This window comes from Cygnus olor, chromosome 2, assembly GCF_009769625.2.
Source record: "Cygnus olor isolate bCygOlo1 chromosome 2, bCygOlo1.pri.v2, whole genome shotgun sequence".
In the NCBI taxonomy this organism is placed as follows: domain Eukaryota; kingdom Metazoa; phylum Chordata; class Aves; order Anseriformes; family Anatidae; genus Cygnus; species Cygnus olor.
Genome location: NC_049170.1, coordinates 6,738,403 through 6,749,315, shown reverse-complemented (window position 1 = coordinate 6,749,315; position 10,913 = coordinate 6,738,403).

The window sequence follows — 10,913 nt, the reverse complement described above, 5'->3', positions numbered from 1 at the left end:
CATTGCACAACGTGATGCTGGGGCCGCCCTGTGCTCCGCCTCCTTCCTCCCGTAGCTGGGCACTCCTCAACCCCCACATGCGTTAATACAAGCCAGGGTGTCCCACAGCAAAGATCTGGAGATTTTTTTTTCCCCCTATTTTTCTATTTGCAGAGCCAAAAGAAATGAAATAAAATGAATTAAGCTCAAAGCTTCCAGTATAACGATATAAATTTTTGGACTGTTATGCAATGAAATAGTCACATCCTGAAAAACACGTATATACAATTCTTATGCTGTTTTGGGAAACGGCCCCGCTCTCTAAAACAGAGGAAATTCTCTTCCCACCATCTTCTAGAGATGAATCCCCAAAAAGGGAGAGGGAAACCTCGCAGACAGCTAAGGAGAAACAAAATTTGTGAGCATCATTTAAAAGAATGCATGTTATGACAGCAATACTTGCCATGCAAATAAAAACTTAGATGTGAAGTTGTAGGAGATGACACAGTACCAGCATCCAGATCCCAACCAGCAAAATAATGGCAAGTGGAAACCATGTATGAGATTAACTGCCTGGGGCTTTCCTCACTTTAAAATAACTTTATTTCTGAGGGATATGAATAGAGGACACAAAGACAAGGAGAAAAGGAACAACTAGCTCATCTCCATCAATGCTATTGCCTGTGGTGAGATTTGCTGGATTTCTGACAGTGTAACATGTGGGATCACGCGTGGTTGTGTCTCCTGTGCTGTGCGTGCAGAGATCCGTTGCGTGCACACCAAATTCCCTGGTCTGGGACTTCCAGGTTTGCAAGTCTGTCTTCAGATTCTGCTTTACCTCCATTTTTGTACTGAGCAGTGGGGCATGAGGAGCTGATGTAGCAAACACACTTCACCTGCTCAAGACCCCCCTCTCCAGCGGGACTCAGCCTTCCCTTTGATCACCCTTGAAAGATTGGCAGCTGAACGGATGCCAAAATAGGAGCTGCTTTCTGGAAAATCTGGCCTCCAGTGAAAATGAGGAGACTTTGACATTTTCTTTGGGTGGTATTCAGCTCACAGATTACGGCACAACAAATTCAGCTGTCCAGCTGTCCAAACTCCCATTATAATCAATGGAAGTCAAGGGTGTGATGCAGTTGTCTAAGCATAGGCACCTAGTGCCATTTTAAATAACCTTGAGTGTCCAAGATATCCCCTTGGGGCTGGCAAACATTACCCAGAACCTATGGGAAACCTGCACCCCTCTGGAGCACAGCTGAAAACCAAACAGGACACCCCGGAGCCTCTGACAATACTAAATGCATCTTTGTTATGCAAATGAATTTCTCCCCTGATCAATATTAAGTGGAGTCAAGAAAAACGGACTTGTACACATGTTCAGCATTGAGTAGGTCTCCACTGACAATTAAGGAAATGAATCACCTAGCTCATAGCACACCAAAATTCAAGAGTGAGTCGATGCTTGATCCCATAATTAGGAGCTGATTCCTTCCTTTTGCTCTCTCCACCTTCACAACCCAAGTGAAGCAGCCCTGAACTCCAGCCTGGTGGCCCCTGTCCCAAACCCAAATGCATTGCAGCAGGGAAACGTGTCAGGTCTGGTTCCTCTGGGAGCTCGTGGCTGGTTCAAGGGGAGACAGTGACGGGGACACTTTCCAGATGGCTCCAAAGGGTCTGGGGTGGGTTAATAGGAGCCAGTGCCACGGACCAGCTTGGTGACTGAATCCCAGAACAGCTCTGGCTCACAAAGCTCTGTAACATCCTATGCCCAACTCCCTGTGCATGTCCTTGTCCTGTTCTTTCTCTCGTGCTACAGTCTGTTTTCATTGTGTCCATATTTTCCAGGTTTCAGGTGTTGGTCATGGTGCCTTCTTTCCCATGGAAGTAGGGTTTTTTGCTTGTTTTAAGGCTTATATAAATTAAACAGCTAAGAAAGTGTATATGAATATGACCTCATTTTTCCCTCCTACCTCCCCCCACACACTTCCCCAGTTGACATGTTTGTGCAAATGTTGGAGATGAATAACGTAAATAGACTTCTTTAACAGTGATAGCTTATTAAAATAGCATGGGTGTGTGAATTTCTATTGCTAACCAGGAACCCTGCTGCTTACCAGTTGCAATGCCATACATGCATTATTCAGCAGCTGAAAAAGCCCCATTGTTCCCGTGCTCTGGAATTAATCAGCGGAGTATGAAAATTACCTGTCACCAGAGTATCATGTTTACTCAGTCCATCGAAACAGCCTTCACTGGCGGCGGTTGGGTTTCCTCCGCAGAACGTTACATGTAGAAATACTTGTTTATAAATGCAACGGGGACCTCGCGGTGTTAAGGAGAATGCAGGGAAGCAATCTTTTTCATCTGTCTCGCGTGCTGGAGTTTAAAGCCTGTTGTAGAGGGAAGAAAGATGAAATGCGCGGAGCAGGGAGCACCTGTGAGTTATAATTCAATCAATCTGAAATGCATGGTGTTATTATGACAGATCTAAATCCGACTTTTCAGGCTTAAGCATTTTCCAGCTGCAGCAGAAGCATGTGAGGTCCTTGACTTCATTATTTCGCTTCCATGCAGCTCTGAGCCGTGGTACTTCTCTTTACTGAGAGCTGTGGCCTTTCTTCCGTTTCTCTTCTGCTGGCCCTTGACCTCCTCACTGCGTTTGCTCCTCTTGTTGTCAAAGCGAAAGTATTTGAACATCTGTCCTTGCCTATTTTCACCACTCTGCTCTATCAGATTAAGGAAGCCCAAGGCTGAACTATGCTGTGGCACACCTCAAAAGGCCATTGTGGACAGTCTGATTGAACTGACACCTGAGTGAACAATAACAAAAAAAAAAAAAAAAAATAAAGGAAAGGAAAAGAGTGCCCTACTTGGCTTTTTTTTTTTTTTTTTTTTTTTTTTTTTTTTGGCTTCTGAGTCACCAGGATATTTGGAATAGGCATAATTTTTTTTTACCCTAAATATCCTTTTTTTTTTTTTTTTTTCCATTTTTATGCAACTTTTTTCCCAACATGTATACAAAATTATCCATGAAGTAAAACCCTGATCTTCAGGTACATGTGCAGCTGCACAGCCTCCTGTAAGAGCCAGTGGTTTTGTGCGTGGTGATGGAGGAGATGGATGGAGTTGTCCCTGCGGTGTCTCCAGGTCCTCGCGGAGTCCCCTTGGAGCAGAGGCAGATGTGTAGCAGCAAGGTGCTGCCTGCCTCTTTGTCTGCAGAGGCACTAATTTCAGTCTCTCTCCTTTAAATTGCCCAGATGCTGGTTTTAATTAAGCTCCTAAAGTTTCATGGTCTTTGAGACCTCTTTCACTCTGTCATTTTTTGTGTTGAAGCTGGCAGGCAGCGTGATCACAGACCTGGCTCTTCTCAGCTCAGGCTAAGGTATGTGAGCAAATACGACTATTTCCAAGCAGGGTTAATGCATTCACCTTGGGTGTGAGATATCAGCGATGTTGCATGTTACCCGTATGACCTTGAATCTGAGACTGCCATATGCTCACTGAGGCTGGTTGCAATTTTTTTCCCCTCATTGACTTCAGTAGGTGTCTGATCAGGGTCTTAATCTGCATGTGCCTGTAATCCCAATCAGTAAATGGGCACACACTTTGTTTTATTTAAAATATAAACTCCTCAGGATTGCCATTTGTGCAAATTCCAGGACAACAACGTGGGGGTTGGTGCCACTTTGAGGATTGCCTATACCCAATAATAAAAACAAAGCCCTACCACCCACCCCAAGGGATGCTCTCCCATGGACATGCTCCTGTCCAGGATTTTCATAGTGTGTCGTTGTCCACACCTTAAAATTGTATACCTAGTGCACCCAAGGCAGAGAGCACAACAGGGAATAAGTTGGCCTTGTTACGTGAGGGATATGTCCTCTAGCACAAAGGCAACTGTCTCCATGTCTGTCTTTTCTTAACTTGATCAAACCTGTTTGCTTTGCAAGGATGTTCTCTGTAAATTCCCCAAGGAGAAAAATGGATAATTTTGACTGAGAAAACCTAAAGAAAAATAACAGCTTTAAAAAGCATTGGGAAAATGAGAACTGAGAGAGAGAAAATGATGCCACTATCAAATATTCCAATTAACACTTTTGGAAAAAAAATCTGTTCTGCTCAAAAGTGTTTCTTTGATCTTTTGACTGTCTGAGACCCATTTTGTTGGTTTGAATGCTGGTATCTCTGCTCTTCCCATACAGAGCATGCCCCTGGCCTGGCTATTTGAATTCCCTAAGCTTGAAACAGCTTCATTCATTGCAAGTATGTCAGCTCTGCTCCAGGCTCTGTAATAATAACTCTTTCACTTCAGCTGATGAGATCTAGATATCAATCTTGCTGAGGTCACCAAAGGAAAAAAATGAGCTTGGTCACTTCTCCATTGATGATTCAACACAAACCATTTATCTTCGCCTAGGGGGCCTCACAGTTCCCCCTTGTTTTATCTGAATTGCACAAAAAAAGCAAAACTCAGATTTCACCGAGATAAAAAAAAAAAAAAAAAAAAACCTTTGTGACACCATTCGTTTTTGGTAGCTACAATGTCACAGGGACGAAGTGGCAAAAAGCTTCTCGCTTTATTAATGCCAACCATCCCTGTTAGAAAGAAGCTGTGAGGCTGACCTGAGCTCTCCTCAAACGCAAAGCACAAAATCCCTCTACCCAGAGACATTGCATGAAGCTCGTAACAGCCTTTTCTCTAGTGCTTGCTACTACTGAGTGGAGAAAAGAGAGCAAATGAATTCAAGTCTGTTTATCCCCATCTGGTTAGATGATGTGTTATTGGCAGGCCTGGCTGAATTTGCTTTGTGTGGCACCTTATACAAGACACCTAAGGCATATGTCTTCCAGATAAAAGCCAAGTCCCCTGATTAAAGGGTCAAAGCAGAGTGCTGACAGTAGGAAGATGAAGCAAGCTGTTACTGAGCTCTACAGAGGGATGGGAGTGGAGATTTCAGAGCAAGACAGTGAAAAGCTGAGAAAAGATACATTTCATCCAGGCAGAGATACCAGCACTGAACAGGCTGCACAAGACACAAAAAGACTACCTCCATTCACCTTAGAAATACAGACTGGAGAGATATCCACAGGGACCAAATCTGAATAGGTGTGAGTGGTGTGTGAAGGACATCCAGGAAGGGGCAGCTACTGTGATATGCTCCTGGAGCAGGTCCTGTGATTGTCACCTTCCCCTTTCCCGCACCACTACCTCTCCCTCCTTCCTCACCCCCAGCTTCAGGCAAGCTATGGGGACCCCATATTTATGGGCACGCAGGACTGGTGCTGACCCAAGAAAAGGCATCAATCTTTACTAGATGACTTCAGGTCACCAAGCTGAACCAGCACCAGTGCTGGGGACTACGAGCATCACAACCATTTGTCCCTCTCTGGTCTGTACTGCTCATTCCAGCACGGTTTTGCTGTTATATCTCCCCTGCGGGTAGAAAGGCAGCTCTGGATACCTTGGAGATGTTGAGAGGTAAATCTCCCCTGGGAGAGCAGTTTCCATTTCCATGGGCAGTCCTCAGCATGTCCCAGCAAGCGCAGCTCCACACCTGGGGACCAGGTTTTGGTGCCCTGCGGAAGAGGCTGCCGTGCAGGATCCCCGAAGCAAAGATTAATTAATGAGTGTTTGCACAGCACTTCAAAGGTGTGAAGAGCCATATAGATGCTGCTAAGTATCATTGTTAATTATGATTAGGTGTAATATTTTAATATATCAATATTGCACGGTAAATAGTGTGAAAAACGTGAGCTGAAAATGAGCAGCCGCTGCAATTTTGTCTTCACATCTGGAGATGCATTAACCCAGCGGGCACAGATCTGGTCTAGGGGTCCAAAGGGTGCATGCTTTGGGGGACAGAAACCAAAAAGCTGTTTTGGTGGTAACCTGGCTTGCATGGACTTTTTGTAACGAGTGGTGAGAAGGCAGAACAAAGTGGCATTTGGAAACAAAACTAAACAAAACAAAACTAAACAGGACATTGGAAAATCTGGCAGTTGAATGGCCATGATTTCAACTATCTATTGTAAGGAAACCACCACCTCACCAACAGCAATGCTTCAGCCAAGTGTATTTTCTTCAAAGGCAGGTTTTACACTGCTGAGCACCAAAAATGATCTCCAGCGTGTCCTCAGAGTGGTCCATGTAGCCTTCTGCAGTTTTTTCCTCCCTGCTCTGGGGAGGCAATTCCATTCCCACCTCTGGGTGTCCACACCAAAGGCTCAGCACAGTTCTCCAGCTGGCGGTAAGCAGTGATAAACTCATAACATCAGCTCTCAGGGTTTGGGTTTGCTTCTGAATTTCAGAGTTTTTGCATCTGTGCATCAATCACCCAGAAGGACCAAGGCACAGGGGGATTTCTTTCCACCTTCCCATTACCTCCAGCTGCCTCTGTGCTCAGCATGAGCAAAGGAACTGTAAATCTGACGATTAAGCTCTCAACCAACACACCTGACAGACTTCAGTGTTAGGCAAAACCCTGTTAAATCAAACACCTGAGTATCCCTTAGGCTGTGGTTCTACTTTCTCAGTCCCTCACTTTCCTCACCTGTGAGGCTGAGGACGATAATTTCCCTTTGGAAGCAGACTGAGATGTATGGCTGAAGGGCTCGAAGCCAACAAGAGTTAACTTTTATTAAATGGATTCTGAAGGCCAGAAGGACCGTTGTGATCGATAGGTGTTGTCTGTATAACCTTCTTCTGCACATTCTTTGTACTGATCCTTTAACTTCTCTTTTAGGCCTGACATATTGTTTTTCTGTGCCTTCATCCACCCTGGAGACCTCCATCTGCCTCCCCCTGTGTCACCCTGGAGGGTGGATCTGGTACCTGGTGCTGCTGATAAAAGGCTTGATGCAAGGATGAATTCGTTAATATTTGTAAGGGGCTATAACTTGATGGCTGAGGTCTATTAATCAGTGGTGTACGAATGCTATCAAAGCCTGAATTTGCTAGAAAGAAGGGAAAAGAAGTGGTGGGTAGGATGGGGAATTGGTACATGATAAATCTACGTAATGCAGAGAGAGAAACTTGTAGGGAGTGAGCTGCTCTGCTTCCTCTCTTTTTGTCTCTCATGCCTTATTAATAATGCTTGTGATGTTAATTATCATCTCACATAAATGACAAATAAAAAGGACTGATTTATATTGTTCTTGAAATACGAAGATTCATACACAGCCTTGGAGAGAGACTCTGATCACTCATTCTCCCCGGTAAACATAAATATTCAATAATTAATATTAAATTTTTGGAAGGCTGATCTGTTCTCTTGATCTCTACAGCAGCCTGTTGACCCTGTCATGTGTTATAGGCAGCATGATATTGAAATCAGGGCCTTGTCTATAGCTGCACATACCAAGTGAATCTATTCAATCCCAGTTAGAAGGTGATATATTAACCAGCTCTGACCTGCCATCGCTGCATTACTGCCTCTGCTGAAGAAGCAGCATCCTGACTACACCCTTCATGCAGGGGTATGGAAATTGTTTCTCCTGTATTTGCTCACAGGAGTCCTTGATCTTCCCCGTTCCAGCTCAGAGAGAGCTCTGCTTTACCACTGAGCCAGCATGGGATGGCAGGAGAGCCTGGGTTTCCTGGGCTGTGCTCACTTCTGCCCCAGAGCTGCTGGGTACCTCTAAGATTCATGGCAAACCTCTGTCTTAAATTTTCCTCTCTGCCACATGGAGGACATCTATGCTTGCTCCATCCTTCTGCAGAGCACCCCAGCACACCCTCAAGAAAGGGAAATGATGTGGAGGAGAAAGAGAGGAAGAAGCTGGTTCAGTCCTGGGGGAATTTGCATCCATCTGCTTCCTCAGTGCCAGTGAATGGGAAGCAGCTTTCCCAGGTGCACAGGAGAGCAGGCACTCAGTATTTTGGGCTAGTAGCATCTTTCCTCCAGCCATGAGGCCAGTTGTTGGCAAACCCTGCCCATGAACTCTTCCAGATCAGCACAGCTCATCGCTTCTGGTCCTGCACAACTGCAGTTTTTTAAATCCAGCCACTTTTGAGGGCGGCACTTCAGCGCTTCTTGAGGCTGAGTCCCCAGTGCCTCAGCCAAGGACCATCTCTGTTAACTCCCAGGGCCACCGACACAGAAACCTCACGCGACCTGCAGTGCAGGCTCTGGGAACAGGTGTCAGCAGTTGCTGTTTTCCAGTGCACCCCTGCCAAAATAGCCATGGGGATGGAGGAGGAACATGGAGAAATGAAAGGAAGGAACAGCTTCCAAAGCATGTTATTTTGGGGATAAACATTAAAAAAAAAAAAAAAAAGGAGAAAAAAAAACCACAACAACAACAAAAAACCCACCCCAAAACAGCACAACAAATTTCCTCCCTGGACTCCCTGGTGATTTTATCTTCCTCCTTGCTTGACCTCTCATAACACAGCTGAACTATAAATAAACTTGAGATAGTTATGACACAAGCCAGGCTGCCAAAGCAGGCGTGGAAGGTGGATGGAGATGCTATGAATGATCTCTACTATCTGAAGTGTTTCTTTCCAGTATTTCTTCCTAGCGACGAAGAGAAGAGGAAGAACAGACCCAAACAGATGAAAAACGTCCTCTTATTCTGCACTTTCAAAATCATTCCCTTTTAAAAACTGCTTTAAAATGTATAGGTACTTTTCTTCCTGTAAATAAATTGCTCTTTTGTGCAATAAACATGTAAATTAGACTATCGAGCATCTCAGATACAAAGTATTTCCTTTTGGGTATCATAAATATCACAGTGTAGCCCCTGTCTGTGTTAGCAAAGTTTCTGTCTCATAGTCAAGACAGAGGAAGAATCATTCTCACAAAAACACCTTATTCCCTGAAAATGGTTTGTTGTATGTTACCAATCAATCCTTTAAGAGTCTGTAGGCAGCCCCTTCCTGCTATAAATTGGTGTCACTCCACTGAAGTCAATGAAGATTATATAAATCGAGGGTCTGACTCCATGTGTGTCTCCCACTCCCTTATGCATGGTATGTTTTAATCAGCCAAAGCAGAGAGCTTGCTGTATAACCTATTTGAGGAAGGAGAAAAAATAACATTAGAGAAGTGATCTTCTTTATCTAGGGCATGGATTTTCTGTTTGAAGCTTAAGCTTGTAATGATGACTGAGAAACAGCTTGTTGGCGAATGTGGGTCTGTAAGCATCTGAGAAGAACACCATTCTTTTAAATATTCTAAGTAAATTTTCAGGGCTTGTTTGTTTATAAAGTATACTTCTGGTGGTGGCATCTCTGACCGCAGGAACATTACTTGTCTGATGCTACGCTCCCGAGTTCTGTTTGCTGACCCATTACTGCATCAAAAATGAAGAGATTGAATTTAGTTCCAATAAAATTGCATTAAGTTTGCAATAGACATTTTTTATTTCCAATTGGATATGGCAGCTCCCTTCTACGTGAAAGAACAAAGTACAGTGTTTCCAACAAAAACCTCTGGAGGTCTCATCTGTGACCTTGTCTCCAGAACTTTTAACAAAGTCCTATTGAATTAGGTTCCTTTTTCTTTTTTTTTTTTTTTTTTTTTTCTTTTTAAATGAAAGATACCTTCCAACTAGTATTGATAAATAATTCTGGGTTGACAACACTTAAAACTTAGTTTTGCAATGTAAACTACACTCATAGACCTGTCCAGAATACCACTGAGATGATCTTTGTTTCCTAGAGAAAAAAATGATGTACAGTAGATGTACAGTATTTATCTAGCTCCATTGGTGTCTATGGAAAAGGGGGACATGTGAACACATTCTTGCTTTTGTATCTGAAGTTCATCATTACAAGTACACGTGGCCCAAATGTCTCCATGAGTGTTTAATATTCTGTGTTCAACAAGTTTTCTGGAAAACAATTTTCAGGAGTTTAGTTTATATACTCTTTGTTCTGCCTATCTATTACTTCCATTGGGTGATTGGCTGCTATCTGATTAAAGGAACGCTTTAAATGGGGAAATAATACTATAATGAATTGTGCACTACTGAATAATGAATATTATTATTTTATCCTGACATGAATTTGGAAGCATTCTGGGCATTGTGCTTATTTTCTGAATGCCCGAAGTTGTTGCTGTACTTGTTTGCAAAGAAAAAGCAAAGCAATTCTACAAAATACCAGGAATCAAATTCAAGCTGTTTTGTTTATACTTATTTACCAAATCTGTTTCCATTTTCTGACTAGCTCTCATTGTAACTAGAGTTTATCAACATTTTTCAAATGCCAACATTTCAGTGAAACAGATTTGTTTGGGGGGAGGGAGAGGAAATGTTCATTTCATTCCAAAAAAGAAGACTACTTATGAGTCAAATTGTTCCATTTGATTTTCAAAAAGCTCTATTTTCAATTATTATTCCACGTGTCTTGCAGGTTTCTGTGCTGAATTTGATAGTTTTCAAGACATTTCCAAAGGCCCCTAAAGCTGGTGAACAACAGCTGTGAATTCCACGTTTGTCTACTTGGTGAGAGTGATGTTTCTTGAGAATCCCTATATAGGAGAAGTATTTCATTTCTCTTCACATCTTTAGTACTTCAAAGTTTAATTATCACTTATTATGAAATTATCGGGAGCTGTAAGCTTATATAGATGCCCTGAGGACTTCACAGCAACAATACAGAAGTGATCAGAGCTAAGGGGAACAAAATCAATACATTCTTGTCGTTGCTTGGAAGGTGATACTTGTCACATTATTGGCTTCACCTCTCATCTTGACCTATTTCCCTACCTGATTGCAATCACTGATGTACACGGTGTGAATAATCTGTGGCATAGCCTTGTCTATAATTTCTCATTCTGACTGGATCCAGTAAGTGCAGAAAACTGTGCACCAGCTTCATCGAGGCAGTGCCTGAGTTACGGTTGTGGTAGGGGCAGAGATGGGCCCAGCACTTATGGCTGGGACTGCTGATCTCTAACATCACTGATTATTTAATATCAAAC